Here is a 19,087-nt window from a genome sequence, read left to right as displayed (position 1 = left end):
TAAGAAGAGTGCACTAAAAACATGAGAAAAAGATTTAAATTTTTTATTTTTTATGATTTATTTAATAATAAAAATCTTCCAGGGTTCAAATAAGACACATTTTCCAGTATTTTGACCAAACAAAGCAAGTTTTTGGCCACAAGATGGCATTCAAGTGCTATAGATTTTTCTCATTGCCTTTTTGTTGAAAAAAAAATCTTTTATTTCAAGGTTTAGGTACAAGAATATTCAAGTCAAGATTAAAAAAAACATTCCAAATTCCTGCAGCCTATGGCTGGCGTTAATACAATCCCTTCTTTACTCTGGAACTATTTGACCTCAGATTCAAGGATGCCTTCGTTTTCCGTGGAAAGACATCCACCAGAGCTGTGGGTTGCAGACGCGAGCGAGGACCGTTGAGCGTGGAAGACGTGGGAGTGCCAAGGGCAACACAATAATGGAATATCTGGGCGAGTTTCCTGTACAGATGCCATCGTTTTGGATTTACTGAGCCTGTTCTTTTTTCCCCCTGTGAGCAGTCACAAATGTGCATAAGTTCCAGACGATTTTTTGATGCTGACTTTTATTGTCAAATTAAATAAAAAGGTTTAAAGTGACCTTGTAATATAAATAATGTCATTTTAATAGAAGGAAATATGAAAGAGCTGGTCTGTTCTGGTTCAGTCGCGATATTCTTGGACAAAACTCCAACAATGCTCTTGATCCCTTTAAAACTGGAGCTCCAGTGTTTATGTTCTTTGATTTACTGTAACTTTTTAACCGTTATCACGATCAATGTAATCCAGTAGGTTCTAAGAAGAAAAGCAGCGTCATTTGGGCTTGTTTTCTACTGATCAAAACCTAGAAGGAGCCACATAGTCTTACTTTAACCTTTAAAAATTGGGATTTGCATTCATTAACTTCTTTTATTTTAAATAATAAATATAAATTTTGTCTATTTTTGTTGGCACGAACTAAAGCAAAATTAAAAAAGGAACCAATAATCTCTCAAAATGTGATTTTTTTTACATTTGACAGAAGCTCAAATGACTTATTTTCAGTGCATCTCTGGACAGCTAGTAACAAATGTGCAGCACAAGAAAATATGTCCTTTTAACTCATAAAATATCAAAGTTTTGCTTTGCATATCAAATCTGTGCATTTTGAAGGTAGAGTTGAGCAAACAAGACATCTTCAGGTCAACAGGGATGTAAAATCCTACATAGTTTATCACATATGTGCACCTCGGCCATCAATTTATACATTTAACTAATCTAAATTTAATAAATGCTACTTAAGTAATCCTTACTTTAAAAAACAGCAATTTTATTTATTTATTTTTTACTTTTCCCTTTCTTTGTCCTCAGCAGTCTCACACTGCTGGGTTTTGTTATTTTAGTTTGGGGTTGGACCTTGGTAGTCTTAGTTTGCAGGCTTTATTTGTTTTCTTTAGGTAGTTTTGGTTAGGCAGCCACTAGCAGGGAGCTGTTGACTCGACATGGTTGGGTCAGAAGTCTCCCTGACTTATTTTATGTTTGGCCAAGGAGTCACGGAGCCGCTGGTTGTAGACCCCTGGGTTAACCGATGACAAAAAGTTGCTTTAAATGAAAGCTGCTAAATGCATGCCCTTCAGTACTTTTCCACAAAAGCTACAGTTAAGCACGGACGCATGAAAGCCCAATAAAAAAGGCAAAGTTGGTAAAGACAGAGAGCAGGTTATCATGTGCTCCTGCATCCAGTGTGAGATGGCACATTACTGAATGGCAGCCATAAACCCCCGGGTGACCACAGACAGGAAGGTAAACATCTACTTCACAAGATCCAGGAGCAAGCTGCATCCTCTGAGACAAGACAAGAGGCGATGGGGGGGCCCTGCGATGGTTGAACACAATGTGAACAATAAAATCAGGATTTGGAGGAAGTTTGAGAACATCTCTGACTCCTGACTGACATAATAGCAGCAACATTCCACATAAAAACATCCTACTTTGGGTTATTTCAGGGGTCTGGAACCTGTGGCTCCAGAGCCACATTGTGGCTCTTTTACCCTCCATTGTGGCTCTTTTATTAAAAGTAAATAAAAACAGTAACTATAAAGTAAGAAGTGAGAAAGTACTAAAGAGGGAAAAAAGTTTAACTCATTCACAAACAGTTAAAGGTCAGTACGTATCACAGGTTGAACTTTAACATTTTGACACATTTTTGTGCATCCTGTCAAAAAAATTAATGGACTTCAATAATCACATTTAACATTAAGAGAATTTTCTATTTTTTTTAAAAATAAAGTAAATTTAAGTGTGTTTGAAAATACAGCAAATTGGCTCGGATTTCATTTTGGTTTGTTAGATTTACATTTCTGGCAAAGATGCACCAACAACTGATAAATTAACAATTCTTATTTAGTTACTGCTAATATTACATCTTCTACAAATACTTTTGCTGCATTCAGATGATCTTATGTGACAGGATGTCTTTTATTTTGAAAGGAACTTCTGTCAAAAGTTAAAAAAAAGGCAATTTTCTTTAATGTTTGTGCTTTTTTTCATGCAAAATGAACAACAATGCATTTATGTTTATCATAGTAGTAACAATAGCATAAATGGCTCTCTAAGAGTTGAAGGTTATTTAATGCAGCTTTTTTCCTGCAAGGGATCACGACAAATATCAAAGATGCTCGGAGATTCCCGACAACTGAGCTATTCCAGGCTCTGACAGGAGCACCACCATCTGGCCGTCCATAGAGAGAGCTACTAAAATGGAGTTAATGATTTATACCATCGCATTATGAAGGAAGGTTTACCTCGGTGCACGACCAAAACCTTCCACCCTCCTGATCATCCGCTCGTTTAAACGCCATTTGAGCCACAGGAAGTTCTGCAACAATAAGTGCCTCCCTCTTTTACCAACCTTTTAACATACCGCAGGAGCACAAGTTTAGCACCTCGGTCCACCAATCAGCCATGCAGCTTTCTTTGAGACCTGCACAGACGGCTTCATTTACTCCCTTTAGATTAATAATGTGGGTGTTTAATAGTGTGCCTCTTCTCAACCGTGGCCTCACTTCCTCCCTAATCTCAACTCACAAGGTGTCACTTTAATTAAAGTATTACATTGAATGAAGACAGTAGAACACACAGCTTGCTTCAGATTACAAAAAAGTATATATTTTTTTTACTAAATAAAGTTTGCAGGACAGTATTTTATTAAAATCTATTTGGGTTTTTTCATTTTTTTTAATTAAATCACATAAATCCAAAAGAAAGCTTTGTATAGTTTCACAGAAGTTCAAAAATACACTTATTTTCTGATTGTGAGGCTTTTATGTTCATCTTCAGGTTAAAATATGTCATATTTTTGTCAGTTTCCTTCCTTTGTTTCGCAAACATAGAGTGTCTCTTCCATAAACATCCACCTGATTCTCTCCAGTTTTCTTAGTGTCTGTTTTACCCATGTTGAAAAGTGAGGATTTTCAGTTTTAACAGGCTAAAAAAGGCCACCCTTGCTTCTTCTTACTGTCAATTATTGGAATGTCTCAGGTTTTTGTATAAGTTAATACACTTTTACACAAAAACAGCAACAAATGAGTAATTTTTAGGCCTTCAAAATAAGAGCTTGAATAATTTCAAACTTGTTTTACATCAGGAAACTAATTGAATAGTTTGAAGAGAAATAAATAAAGCATAAATTTTAGATTATTCCTATTTTTTGGTCAAAGTTTCTCAAACATTTCTATGAGAAGGAGGCTGTGTGAGCTCTTACCTGTGGTGCCGGCTGAACCGAGAGCTTGTTGATGCTTTCTGCGAGATAGGGAGACCACCGCAGAGTGCCAGTGACTGCCTCTGATTTAACTTAGCTGCTGGAGCGAGACGAGCAGGGATACCGCCTGACATACTCACAACCCCCTCCCCACCCTCAAAAACTCCCTCTTTCTGTCTCTCTCTCTCACAGTGGAGATGAATGAATGACTCTGGAGCCAGACATCTGTCCCATCCCACTTTGACCAACAGCAAAGACAGAACACGATCTTACCTAAAAACACTACTCCTCCCTTTTCTAATGCTTATTTTAATTTATTTTATTTTGAAATTTCTCGATGCACTATAATGAGCGCTTCTCGATTGAGTGAACATGACACAGTCATGTGGACAATGTCTTTAATGTCTTGTCATCGGGACAGCCGCCTGTCCCTCATCCTGAAAGGCTCCCGCCGTGATTAGGCCTGTCATCGCAGAGTATTAATAGCTGCAACAAGCTGGCTCTAAGTTTGAATGTTTTTGAGGATTGAAAGATCCAGATTGACAGAGAGTGGAGGAACACTTCCTGTTTTGCAGTGTGGGATTCAGCTGTCTCTCGTTTATCAACTTTATTTTTCTCTTGTAGTTTTGTTAGTGTGAGACATAAACAGAAATATGAAAATCTTGTAGATTGTTTGAGGAGTTTGTTTTGGAAAGAAACTCCTCGTGTTTTTAACTGTTGAGGCAATAGCTTCACGTATGGCCTCTGGTATGGAGGGAAGGAATCTGAAGCCCGCACACTTTAGACAATCCATCTGTGTTCCGGAGGAATGTCTTTTTTTAGGCAAACATTCTTTCTCCCTTTCTATTCTTTTCTCTCTTGGTGGGGCCAAGAAAGGTGTTGAGATGTGGAAAAAGATTGTGATGGAGGAGACAGCTTGGCTGTCATCCGCTAAACCCTCACTTTCAGCAACCGCAGAGTCGAAAAAAAGAGAGTTAAAAGGGAAGCGAGGGAAAACAAACACTCAGGGGTGAGTGGACGGCCTGTTTGGTGACTTTTGCTCGCTCAGGTGTAACCATGTCATTGGAGAATCATCACGCTTGTAAAGATTTCCATGTCGTCCGCCGTGCAATAGGTCAACCTCTGAGAGGGGTTTTAAAAATACGAGCTGATTTCCATCAGCTTCCTTTCATCTTCTGTTACTGCAGATGATAAGGATTGAGAGAACACTGTCACTCTGGGTATCCTGTCACACCGGGGAGCATCTGCACCGCATCCTGCGGTCGGCTGTCACAAGAACTATCAACCCTCCACATCTGACCCATGGGACCTTTCAGGAAGCCAGCGGAGAATTATGTTCCTAGGATCGAATCTCTGGTTGTATTTTCCACAAAGCAAATATTTCTCAGTGGGGACAGGATGTTGTTGCAACACCCGTTTCTGCAACAGTGATTTACATTCCTTGACAAGCAGCACAAACAGATGTTGGAGATTTAAAAATGGGTATTTGTTGTGTGGAGGCGGAGAAAATGATGTTGGAAATATAATAAAAATAGTTTTCATCATACCTTTTCAGATAACTGATGTTCATTTGAAGTTGGCAATCTCAGCCTCCATAAGTCATGTTGGGAAAACTTTTGGACAATCTGTAGCGGTGAGTCAGGCCAGGCAGAGGACAAGCCTCCATCTCCAGCGTACCCCGGAGGTGTGATAGTGGGCGATGTTCTTGCTAATCAAATCAGGCTAACAAGATTAGCTGTGTAAGCACTTAAGCTGTGGTAGAATGAATTGAGGTAATTACTGGCAGCGCGGAGCACTGCGGGGAAGGACAAGCTTTTTGTGGCGGTAAAATGCCACCCTTCACACCTGTTTATGGAAACACAATCCTGTGTGAGGGCTAAAGAAAGATCCTCGGACTCTGGATCTGAGATGTGCTCTTGTTGCATAATGAAAAATAAAAGTTCAGGCTGCACACTTCATATCATGTGAAATTAAAGCAGAAGTAACTAATAATTTCAGTCTGCATATGGTTTATATTAGGCTCAGATCAACACAATTCCTGCCAAAAATCTGGAATTCCCTCATGTATTGGAACCTATACTTTACACACATTTGCTTCTAATGAGCGTTATAGATTTTCTGAATAAATGAGTGAACTTAAAATATTCTTAATGTTCTCCGTCTTTTCTCATTATTCCCACATGGAAAACATTTTGGACTTGTCACAGCAGCTAAGGCACAGGTGGAACTGATAAAGCGAATGGCTCTTTTCCACCAATCACTGCAATTTCTGCTGCATTTTGACAGCTCCAGGACTATGAAAAATGCTCAACTTTACCTTTTAAGGCACTGCCAAGGTTTTCCCTTTATCCTCTAGGATTTACAGTATCTCTCGGAGGATCACATGCTCGGTTTAAAGGCTAAAAACTTAAAAACGGAAAAACAAGGAAGTGAGAAAAATATGTCAGGTTGACACAAGACTGTGGAGAGCTGATGGTTTAAATTATTACTTTAGAGAAAAAAACAGCATCACGTTTATTTTTCTTCTTAAGAACTCAAATCAGATCATGTCACTTTTTTTGTCAAGTATGGAGTCAAAACTACATTATATTTAGGCTTAGCTGGACCAGTGTTTAGTGCAAATATATGTTTTAATTGTTAAACCAATTAAAATAGAGTATTTGGGTTTACGGTTTTGAATAAAAAATATCTATTTCAAGCATTTGTTTTCATTTTTGCTCAAAAAAGACTTTTAAAAGATAAACTTTATTGTTAAAATTTATAGTGAAAGTCCCATTTTTTTCCATGAAACTCTTCAGTCGTGTGAAAATAGTTTTCCAAAAAGAAGTCAAGGTTTTAGAGTTGGATAGAGTTGCAAAAAATAAAGTTAATTTAACCATGCAGAACCCAAGAAACAAAGTTCGTATGGGTTTTCAGAATTGATTGACTGTTTTTTTGTCCATTTCAGGTACCATCAATTACAAAAAAAGAGAAAAAGAAAATAAACTTAAACAATAATGAAAACAAAAAAAGCAAAAAAAAAAACAGGGGCCAAATGTGACCCCCTGGGGTTCTCCAGGGTTATAATCCCATGTTTGTTGTAAATGGGGCACAGAGGTGAGCTGCTGTGGCGTCCTTAGTCCCAAAGTTTAGTGATTTTACAGAGAATTTTTACAGAGAAACTACAACACAAAAAAGTATTTAAGTGCAACCACAGAGACAAAAGTTGACGTGAACATTACATGAATGGAAATGAGACAATAGCATGAATCTAAAGGAGGAGGAATCATGAAAAAGTTCAAATGTCTTGTAGAAAAGGTATGTTAGTATTGCAGTGAGGAGCTAAGGTGCTGTTTGATTTCTTCTTGCAGTATTCTGGTTAGTTCTTGGTTCAAACAGTGATTTGTGTTTGCTTAGACAAAACGCTCAAACCGTTTGTAGCTCTGCATTTGTCTGAGTAGCACATGAAGATTAACTCGTCCAGATTTTCCATTTGCACATTTAAAGGACTGTAGTGGCTGCAGATGATTCCGATCATCTTTTCAGCTATTGTAAAAGCGTTCCCAGTTGTTTTTTTTTAATGAGGATTATGTCGTTTTTTGCCAAAATCAAATGTAAATCCGAAGGCTAGTGTATTTTCTATGTCACAAATACAATCTTATTCAAACTGCACTTCTTTTCATCAACTCCAGATTCATAACAGTTTGAATATAGAAGTACTCAGAAACACAATTTTAAGCTTAATTTCCTTATGTCTTATGTCAAAAGAACATGTTAAAAACATTGGAGTGGGTATTTTATAAAAAGCACATTGCATATTTCTATGCATCTTTGTATTGTCGCTCACAACACAGTGACCTTTATGTCTTTCGTGGCTCAGCTCTTCTCACCTTTCAGCGTAGCTATTCCCATCATGCTCCAGTCCTCTAAGGAATCATTCCTGAATGCAGACTGTGGCTGAAGATCATCAAAGGGTTAGACAACCTTTTTGTCTGTGTTGGAGCGTATGTGTCTTGCAAGCCGCTTTGTTATCTGTCACTATTGGGGTTAGGGGAGTAGGAAAAAATCAATTTAGAGATATATCGCGATACTTCATTTGCCGATTTTAATTTAAAATGGAGACATGGAAATATTTAATTCATTATTTATGGGCGTCTTGTTTTCCACTTTTTTTTTTCTTAAGCTGAAAAATATTTTTGTGGAAACAGATAATGTTGTATACTTTACAAACTTATTTCTCAGTCTAATGCTTAACTTGTTTCAAAAACTATAAACATTAGTGTGTTTTTGTTTGTGGAGTCAACATCCAGTCTGGGAAGTAGGGACTCTTTGTAAAAAATTATTGTAAAAAAATTATAGTTAAAGTTCTCCATGTTTTTATTTTATGATGTTATGAATTAAGACTGGTTCTGTTTTAGGAAATACTTTTCTAACTGGACATCTCCATCCGGCATTCATTCCTACCCATGAATCCATTATTTTGTTTTGAATGACCCCCAAAAAAATTAATTATGTAATCAAATACTTTTTTTTAACATTTATAAGTAAATAAAAAAAATGTTGTAGTCTAAGGAGGCCACGTGTTCCTGAACTGCTTCTGCTGCTTTTCACATACCATTCGTTGTTCCATGTGCTTCACTTCCACCTCAGTTCCCACTTGTAAAATTTACCCATGAGAATAAGAAGTTTGCCAAAAATTAGCTATGTTCTCACAATAAATCTGCTCTCCAGCTACAGAATGACCAGTTTTAAAGCCCTCAAACCACAAAGACATGCAGTATTTCATGCTGTCGCGTTCTTCTGTCTGAGACTGAAAGAGCCAAACATTTTCATAACAACTATATGTACAAAAATATAGCACATATATCAAGCAAAATGATTAAAATTTATTAGCATTCATTAAATAGATTTAATAGTTTATTGAATATCTAAAAATACATTTGTAAATGTATTTGATTGAGAGCACTTGCCGTCTTCTAAGCTTTCCGTTAAAGGGATTTCTTGCAACATTCAGCAGAATTTAGGTTTTGAATTGACTCAACAAACTATTATTTCCATAATGTTCAGGCTTTAGTTACAGTCACATCGCCCTCAACAATATGCGTTAAAGTCAACACTAACAATTAAAAATCTATGTAAATGGACGTTGCATAGTTAATTGAAAGCCAGGATAAACTTTGACCAATGATGGACTTGGATTTGGTAGTAATGGATGGGTGGCGTCTCTTTTAATTAATGGAACACCAAACCATTTGAAAATTGACTATGGCAAAGAGTTTGCGCCCCGATGGAATTAGTTTTTCATATACAGTATTTTTCCCGTATTCGTGAGGGTTAAGGACCAGAGAAATCCCTGAATCTGCGAATACAGAGGACCCAATGTCTGTTACCGATCCACACTCATCATAAACACTTCTGATCATGCCTTGTAAAATATTTATAAAAGAACATTGAATTATTGTTCAAAATAAAGAGCTGCTTTTCCAATTCAGAACAGCGGCGTAGTTTATGACGCAGATGAGGAGCGTCACTCTGTCTCTCTGTGCCTTAAAACCAGGAGCCTGGGCCTCCTCCTTCATCAAAAAAGTACAAGAGGGCATCTTCTTTCAGAAGAAACCAGTTTCATCCATAATAAAAGGTTCCGTCGGGTTCCAATCCGTAATAAACGGGTGATAATTATCCTCCACGATTTTTTTCTTTAGGATATCAGGATTTTATTTCGGCTACTTCTGAGTCAGATGATGCCATTTCTCCATGCAGATGCATCTCAGCACCTCCTTCGAACGTAAAGGTTTGATAAGCCTGTTGAGTCATGTGACTTAAAAAAACCTGCGAAACCGCAAATAAGTGGGGGAACACTGTAAAGGAAAACGCCTGGAGCAAGATTCACATTTATGAGTTCTCATCAAGCCTTTTCCAACTGTTGCTGCTGTAATAAACCGTAGAAAAACAAAAATGAAAAGAAGCCCCTCCCTACTTGTTCACTGTGAACACCTTAAAGAACCCGCATTTAGTGTGTTCTTGAACGTGCGTCACATTCCTGGTATGTCTGTAGCTTTACAGTACATACAGGCCATATGACCTTCAGACGGCCAAAACAGGCTTGTAATGGGACTTTTACAGGCTTTGTATTTTCCCAGTGAGGTGTGTAGGTGTAAAGGACAGCTCTCCCACCATCCCCTGTGGCGCATTCAAGGCTCACTAAATATTTACGGCACCTCTCACTCTGTAAGGACCTGTCTTGTTAGTGCTGCCCGCATGAGTCCAAACTGTGACTCAAAAACAACACATATGTGGGAGGACTGAAGGGACAAAGAGGAACAAAACACAACATGTATTTTGCCACATCAACTCCGTGTTCTTTCCTTGTTTTATTGGTACTGGAAGAAGGCAGGATTAGATGTAAAACCTGGGTTGCGAGGCTCCAGATTGCCCTTTTGCTCTTAACTTTCAGTTCCTGCTCGGCGTCACGGAAACCACAGACCCAGAGGCTGACCCTGGATATGTGAATTTGTGCAGTGGCCACACTCCTCAGGATCAGAGCAAAAGGACAGATTTTAAAAAAGACAACAAGTTTTTCTGCACAAACAGGAAGTTTCTTAGAGATTGGCGGGAAGTTAGTGGGAAGGGCTTTCTATATTGTTTGAGTCTCTGCTCCCCAAGGTTGTCTTTTTACATCCACGCTCTGGGAGGGATGGGGGGAAAAATACTGAGGGGACTCCGGGGGAGGATTGCTACTTCTCTTCCAGTGTAACCTCTCCCATAAATTTCTGAAGTTCTTTATTAGATCTGCCGAGGATAAAAATGCATTTATACTTCCTTTCAGTCCGGCGAGGTTTATCAGTTGGATGACTTTTCAATTCAATAAAAGCAGCGACATGTCATGTAGATGTATTTTACTTCCTTGAGGTAGCCATCTGTTCAGCAAAAAGCATATAGATCGAGATAAAAGTCGACATCGGGACATGACTATGCTGCTCTTAAGGTTTGTTCGTGTTTATTAAAGCGATTTTTCATTATGACATGATGGTGCAAGCCCAAACAAATACATTGTATTCTTTTGTGTGAAATTCTTTTAACTTATTGACATCATCATAAGTGTATTAGGTCATCTCTTCATTTTTGTTCTTGCTTTTCTTGTATCCTAAGCAAACACAGGGGTTTGTGTGTGTATCCATCATCGAGGCCCCGCGGTACTATTGTGAAGTTAGGAGCTTGACTGAATGTTGTCACAAAGCACAAGTGTGTGTGTGTTTGCACGTGAGAATGGGTGTACAGGAAAAAGAAGCACTGAAACCTGTTCCAGAGCCCTGCCAGCCTCCTCTTGTGTAAACATCATGTGAAAAGCACAGCGATGCTGTTCTCACCCTTCGCCTTCTTTCTTTAAAAAAAGAAAAAAATAAAACTAAATAGCCACCAGAGAAATCTAAAAAAAAAAGTGATGTATTCCATAAAATACCACAAATAATTAGAAGAACCATCAGTAATAACGACTTATTTTTATCCTTTTGGTATAAATGGGTTATGAGCTGCACCTCCACACTGGAAACATTGAGGACTCAGCTGACTCAGTGGCCTTGGGGGCTTTCGGAGCATAAAAACACCCCCGTCCTACGGGAAAAGCGGTGCTGGTGATCTTTTTTTTTCTCAAGTTCTCATCCCTGTTGTAACAAACAGATTAGTGTGTGACAAACATGTTTCGAGGAAACAGTTCAACCTTTGACAACTCAGTTCTATGGCAAATAAACAGACGTTTCCCACTTGAACAGGAAATTTAAATTAAGCAGCATATAGAACAGGCGAACCGAGTGACTGTGAAGTTCAGTCTGGATGATGAAAATGCATTAAAACAACGTTTTGTCATGAAAAATAACTATTTAGTAGGGTTGTGAACATCAATGCATGCAATTATTAAAAAAAAAAAATGTTTAAATATTAATTAATGCAAATGAATGATCCATTTTCCCTTTGCCTCACCAATTCAGGCTTCCACGGCGTGCGTTGAAACATTATTATCCCACTTATACCATGGTCAATTACAAAACAAATAAATATTTAATCGGTTTTTAGAATTTTTATCTTTTTTTTTGGTTTAGATCTCTTTTTCACAAAAAACGGAGAAAAAAATTGTCTCTTTTGCCTTTTAAAAGCTGCATTTTGTCGTAAAATCTACCTAGTAAAACATTGTGATCAATAGAGATTATTCACAATACAAAAGTGTGATTAATCAGATTTTTCTTTTAAACCAGCAGGCAGCCTTATTTAAAATTAATTTTCTAAATGTACAGTTTTATGTGTGATTTCCTAGTGGTTTGCGAATACTGCACCAATAATTGCGATTAATCGCGATTAATTTTGTCCAGGTTTGCGATTAATTCGTTAATTTTCTTAATCAATTCCTGACCCTACTATTTATAGAAATCCAGAACAGAAATACAAGTTGAATTGTTGACATTTCTACATTAAAACACATCTTTTAAATGTTTTCCTTAACACACAACATGATACTCCTACCTCCTTACATTACTGCAAGAATTGAGTTTTAAGGCATCTTATTATAAAAGTTGAGCAACACTTTCACAAATATTTTCCTGATGTTGCATCTAATTTTTGTTGCTGTCATACAGACTTTTTTATCATAAGGACAACCAGCTGCACTGACTGACCAACCACTGAGTAATGATTAAAGGGTGATGTCTATTTTGTCTCCCGGCGACTGATTTGTTGCAAACTGAATTGCTCTTTGGGGATAAATTGGGTTTTTTGCTTTGTAAAATGCACAAAAAAATGTGCAAGTCATAAATAACAAATAATATATAGAAAATAAAGGGCAATCGGTTTACTAGAGGCCAGCAGACCCTTTAAATGACATTTTGATGTATTTGTTTTACCTCAAAGAAAGATGTCAGACTGTTGGTCATAAATCTGTGTAATAAAAATAAAAGCACAATTTTACATTTTAAATAATAGCTAAGCTCCAGATTTTTAAATAACAATAAAAGATGTCATAAAAACATATTTTTCTTATTTGAGATTAAATTGATGTCTTTGTTTCTGCTGAAACGTTCCCCAAATGCGTTTTTGTGGATCGGTCTGGCATCACTTCTTCAAGTGTGAGTTTGTAAAATGAACAATGAAAAGACAGCAGTTAAACATTAAATTAACACAACTAGATTTTCTTGTTCAATAAATGTTTGACTCAAAAATGTAAATTAATCATAATCCTTACAGATTTTTTTTCCCCAGGATGCACCTGTGATTTTGTTTGGGGACTGATATTGGCAGAGGAGTGTAAAAGTGGTTTGAAAAAATAAAAAAAAAGCTGCAGATAAAAAATATTTGCAAAGAAAAGCAACTAATAAGGGAAAGCAGACTTAGAAACTTTGCTGTGTTATTAAAAGATCAATAAACCCAACGTTTAAACAGTGAAATTTAGGTTTATACATGCTGGAATTATTATATTTGACTTCAGCTTTAATGTAAGAGAGACAATTTTGCATTTATTCCATCATTCTTTCACATGTCATGTATACATTACCTGGCTGCCGTCTTTATCATTGCACAAGACAGGAGCACAAACAGGCGAGTAATTCCTAACGTCACGTCTTTTCACCTAATGGATCACAGGCTGCTTGTTTTTCAGAGCAGAAATGGTTGACAACCACAGTTTGTTATTGCCCAGTCCTCTCTGTGCTGGAAAGTTCTGAAAGAAAGAAAGAATAAAAAAGCTTAAGAGAAACAGATGGAAATGACTGTGTTTATGCTTGCTGTGTGTAAATCTTGGATGCATGCTGCCAGAGTAACAACAACTTTTTTGTGTTTTACTGCTGTTGTTTTCATCACAGAGAGTGCCAAAACTAAAAAACTAAATTAAAAAAAAAAGTATTTTATGTATTACAGAATCTTGGCCCAGTAGATGGAAGAATAAAATAATAATTGCACACGCATTTGCTTCGGAGTGAATCAACAGCAAGAAAATCTCTGTAACAGACGTATCAAAGTACATGGAGTACATGGATCAACTCCTTTTAATTTTTGTTAATAATTGTGAAAAAGTCCCTTAAAAATGCAAAATTTATGTGGAACTTAACTTGTAATTATATATCAATCTGTGTGGAACGATTCAGTTAAGCCACGATTCACAGTTTCAAAGTCACAAATTTAATTTTTTTCAGTTTTTTTTCTTTTCAACACAATGAATTGAAGGTATTTTAAGGTCAAGTATGTTCTCTCTTTGCCCCTTACATCAAACTATAAATTCGAAATCGATTTCTGAATTTTCTGCACTGATGAACATGCTGATGAGTTTTAATCGTTTTTTTACTGATTCCCGTGGAACCGTTACATCCTCACCTGCAGCCATTGCTTTAAGCAAAATACAAGTTAGATAAGCAATAGGGAGGAAAACAGCTCAATAAAAAAAAAAAAAACATGGCAAGCCTAAACTTTCAATGCTCCATCAGCCCCTTTGCCCCTGTTGGTATGTGTTGTTTCTATATGAGGAACAACACATGCCAGCAGGGGCAACACCATGCATGCTCACACGTCTGACCAATGTGAAGTCATCGCATCAACATGCATGTTTTCAGGATGTGTAGGAAACTTTAGTTAGCAGCTCAAACAGACGAATCCTCGCCTGACCTGACAGTCCAGATTTAAAAGCCCCATACATATGAAGGCCCAGTATTTCTTTAAAGGCCTACTGTTTATTATGTGAAATAAACTTTTTGAGGTTTGAAGTGTTTTATAGAGTTAATTCTTTACGAAAAACAACCTAAAAGTGGTATTTTGATCCATTCAAAAATATCTGAGCATTCCTCTAAAACCTGCACTCTGAGCACCAGCCCCTTCCAATCAATAAAAACGAGCGGGTTCCCATATTGTGATATAGATAAGTGATATTCCATGTCCCAAAAGCCAAATTCCATGACCGGGGTTTGGGCCGCCGAGGCACTTGCCTTTGACTGCCACCCAAACCACAATGCCATTAAATATCAGTGCATAGTTATAAAACCTAAATATAAGAACAGAGCTGCGACAAGTGACATCACTTTGTAATGCTAGAAAGGTGTGACATACTGATCATTTTTATTTTTATATTATATAAATATAATTAAACAATCTTTAGGAATATCCTCTATAGCCAACCATTTCTCAGCTAACATCATCTCTGATTTTTGGCTAAAGACAAAGATCTGTACGTATTTTGTAGGCATTTTAATAAAGTTTCATATTGAAGATTTTTATCTAGAAGCAATCTTTTCACAACAAATCAGAAGGCAATTATACTCCGTTAAAAAATTACAAATGCAGAATCATTGAAGTTTATTTAGCTTTTAGCATGAGCTGAAGCATCCTCTTCACAGAATTTCAAAAGAAAACAATTTCCATTTCATCTGTTAATGAGGATCTGTTTCTTTTGAAGTCAGCTGTTCCCATTTATTCCCATAGAATCAGCACATTCATAAAAATCCGTCCTCAGAGACAGAAAAAAGTCAGTCATCTGCACGTATTCCGATTCATTGCTCACAGGAAGCAGACAGCGTACGTGCACTGAAGCTGCAGATAATACACAACAACTCTGCCCATGTTTGTATATCTAAGAAAATGTTTGTGGCTTAAAAGGACACAGAACGTGTCATTATGTTGGTAGAGGAGAGCTCAGTCATGCCTCTTTGGCAGCATGCAGTGGAAAGGGACAAAAATAAGGATGCCTTTGCACAGCTGCGTGTGTCAGAGCGTTTACTCAGTATTCAGTTGATAATCTACACAGCTTCCCTTTGTAATATACTGCTGGTGTATCTTCCTTAGCTTGTGATAAATAGACAGATTTACAGTTTAAACATCGGCACCTCGAAGACCGACTCTCACGACCAGAGTGAAGGATAATGTAGTTGTGCAACTTATTTTTATTTTATCAACACATGGAAACTGGGTGGTTTTGATGACATTTTTAACAATCTGATCTAAATTATAAAATGCATATTTTAAAGTTGTTAATAAGAATTATGTTAAGGTTTAACCCTATCGTGATGCTAGGCTCAGGTTGTGATATGTATCACAACATATCCCAAGACTGTATCTGAACATTTTTTATTATTTTTTCAAAGACTTTAACTTAAAAAAAATATTTTACTTGAATATTAATTCTTTGTAATGACATGGTAAAATTCATTTCATCTGGTGATCATAACGCTAAGCACTGCAACAGTATCTCATAAGCAAGTTGCTTTTATCCAAGCAAATTCATGGTACTTTTCTTTTAGTAAATTAAGAAATATCCGTTCTTAAATTGAACAATCAACATTGTCTGATTTCCACAATAAAATATTTTTCAGCATAAAAAAGTAGAAAACAAAAGGAGACTAATAAATAAATAATTAAATATCGCCTTGTTTGCATTTTAAATTGATACAAGTATTGGCAAATGAAGTATCGCGATATATCGCCATATCGATTTTTTTTCCTACACACCCAGATGAGACACAGCAACTCATTGAAATTTGGTTGGATAAATGCAGACTCATTAAAATAACTTTTAATGTGATACATATCGCTTCTTACAATGTTTTTTCAACAATAATTGACATTTGCAACTTATCACAGTACCTTCTTAGACATATTCTCCGCAGTAATCGCCTTGCTCCACGACCAAATTAGTAAAAAGTGTGGTACCTGGCGTTGATACAGATGTTCTAAATTGGTCAGTAAGCTACCAGCAAAGTAAATTTGTTCTCTAAAAAATAAATTTCTCCCAACACTGCATACAACTCATTTAACTCCTTTTGTTGTATAGATAGGACGTTTGGGGCTGTTCAGTGGTACCAAATATGAGGGGGTGGGGCTTTGGAAATTTAATTTTTTTGCGGTTTAAAAAATAAAATTATTTATTTTTTCTGGTAGTCGGAAGATTTTTGTGTTTGCTACGATTAGAGTGATTGTAAAAAAAAAAAGAAGTGATTCAAGACGTATCTTATGCCTCATTTCTGCTAAATACACACTGGAATTAAAGGTTTTAGAACTATTATTTGTTGTCTCATGCCGAATGGTTGAAGCGTTTTCACTCTCCCAAGCCTGCATTTAAGTCGTAGGGGTGTGGCCCTCCAACAAACAACAACAAACAACAAACAATGACTCATACAGATTGTGACTAGTCACGGTTCACTGGGGGTGAGTATTGGCAAGAGTCTGATGTTGCGATACGTATTGCGATACATGTCCCACGATACGTATTGTGATATATTCCAAGACTATACAAGAACAATTTTTCCAACAAGCTCACTCCTTATTGGCGAGAGTGGTTGCCATAGAAACAATGACTCAGGTGGATTACGACCAGTCGTTGTTTACTTGGGGTGTGTATTGGCAAGAGTCTGACAATACAATTCACATTGCGATACACGTCTCACGATATAATACATATTGTGATTTATTCCAAGACTGTACTTGAACAATTTCTCACAATTTTCTTTAAAGACGCTGAACTACATTTACTCCTAAATAATTAATTTAATATCGTCTTGTCAACTTTTTAAATCAATTCAAGAATGCCAAAATGAAATAACACGATATATCGCCAAACTCTTTTTTTTTTTACCTAAACCCTTACTTTTGTTACTCCAACATGGCGGCCTCCATATGGAAACAAATTGGAAACTGAATTGACCAAATTTCATTGGAGACATAAGTAAGCCATTTTCTATGGGTGACATCACACTCACTCTGTCCAGTTCTCATGTACAGTCAATCATCTGAAAACTCCTCGCTCAAACATGTAAACAAAATGCATCAGAAACTACGTAGAACTGCAGTGTTTTCCCGTAATCTCAATCCCGTGTGTCCAATCATACTTATAGCTCGTTAAATGGCGCACATAACATTTACCAGGAACATTCCAGAGTGCTGGGACATCTCTCTTTCTCAGCTCCTCTGCAGACAGTAAATAGAAACAACATCCTAAAATCTAAAAGGAAAATGACCTTTACTTGCATTTTTCAATCATTTTTCTTCATCATCTGGTTCCTGTAAACTTGCTGCTTTACTCTGGGACTCAGAGTTCACTTGACCCACAGGTCAAGACTTGCACCAGTCATCTGTCTGTAACTTCACTCCAGTATGTTATGCTTTAGGCAAATTATAAAGCTCAATAAAATGAATTTTTCATTCTGCAGCATTTCTGGGAGTCCCTGGAGAGTCTGGCTACTTTTTGCTTAACTTGAGAACATTTTATATGTGTTGCTTGTGTGCCCATCCCCAGTTTTTTGTTTTGCTCAGTGTTTGTCTTGGCAGACTGTTTGAGGAATGCCAGTTAGTGCTAAACAACCAGGACACAGACCCTGAAGAGGTGGAGCTCCCACTGGGGTCCAGTTTAGAACTATGCCCTGTTCAACTGTGTTTATGGACATGCAGACAATAACTAAACTTGAAGCTAATGTTCAGTAATCTGAGGTATTTCCTCTGAAATGCCAGGGTCAAAGGTCAGCCCCTTCTCGCGTCACCTTGGTCATCCAGGACAGAGAACCTGATGGCAGCAAATCCTTTGAAGACTTTCTTTAAAAGTGTACAACTGCAGAACTAAAACGGAAATTATTATTATTATTAGTGAAAGTTGAATAAAAATGTGTTCAAATTAAAATCACAGCTGAACTAATTAAGAACAGGTACGTAATAGAAACTTTTTTGTAAAAGATAAAGAAATATTGGGATCTATTTTTTGTAGTTTGCCGTTTAATGCAAGCAAAATGTGGAAAAAGTGGAAATGATATAATCGTTTAAACCTTGTTTTTTGTTTTTAAACTTTAATAAATGATGGGATGTTCTGAACCGTGTAGTGATAAGACAGATGTGATGGAACAATACAGATAAGGCTTAAGATTAAGGCCAAAGAATTTCCCAATGACTGCCAAAAAAAAAGTTGAGTTTTCAAAATGAAATTATCTTTTTTTAACCGTTGGTGGTGAAGAACAGTAAAAAAAAAAAAAAATCATAACAAATAGGGCAATGGAAATTTGTTGCATGTTTGCACGTTTTCATTTTTTTGTTCACTTAAAGTTATTTTTGTGACTATGGCAGACTGGAATGCTTCTTCAGTGGCTTAAACAGATTTTTAAAGGCATATAAATAAATAAACAGACAGTTTGTCATCCATTTTAACTACAAAAGTTGACAGTTTGAAAGTATTTCTGAAATGTCAATTTTGCTTAAAAAAATAAATAAAAGTAATAAAAAAAAAATTAGATTCTAGTTTGTTTTTCTTTTTACTTATGACATAAATTTAATATAGTCAGGAGATTATTTGATACTTCTAACATCCCGTTTCTGAAATTGAAACATTTGTACCTGAACTCTGTTTGTTGAACGTTGAAATATATAC

The sequence above is a fragment of the Oryzias melastigma genome, linkage group LG20 (genome assembly GCF_002922805.2).
Source record: "Oryzias melastigma strain HK-1 linkage group LG20, ASM292280v2, whole genome shotgun sequence".
NCBI classification, from domain to species: Eukaryota; Metazoa; Chordata; class Actinopteri; order Beloniformes; family Adrianichthyidae; genus Oryzias; species Oryzias melastigma.
This window is presented reverse-complemented; position numbering follows the sequence as displayed.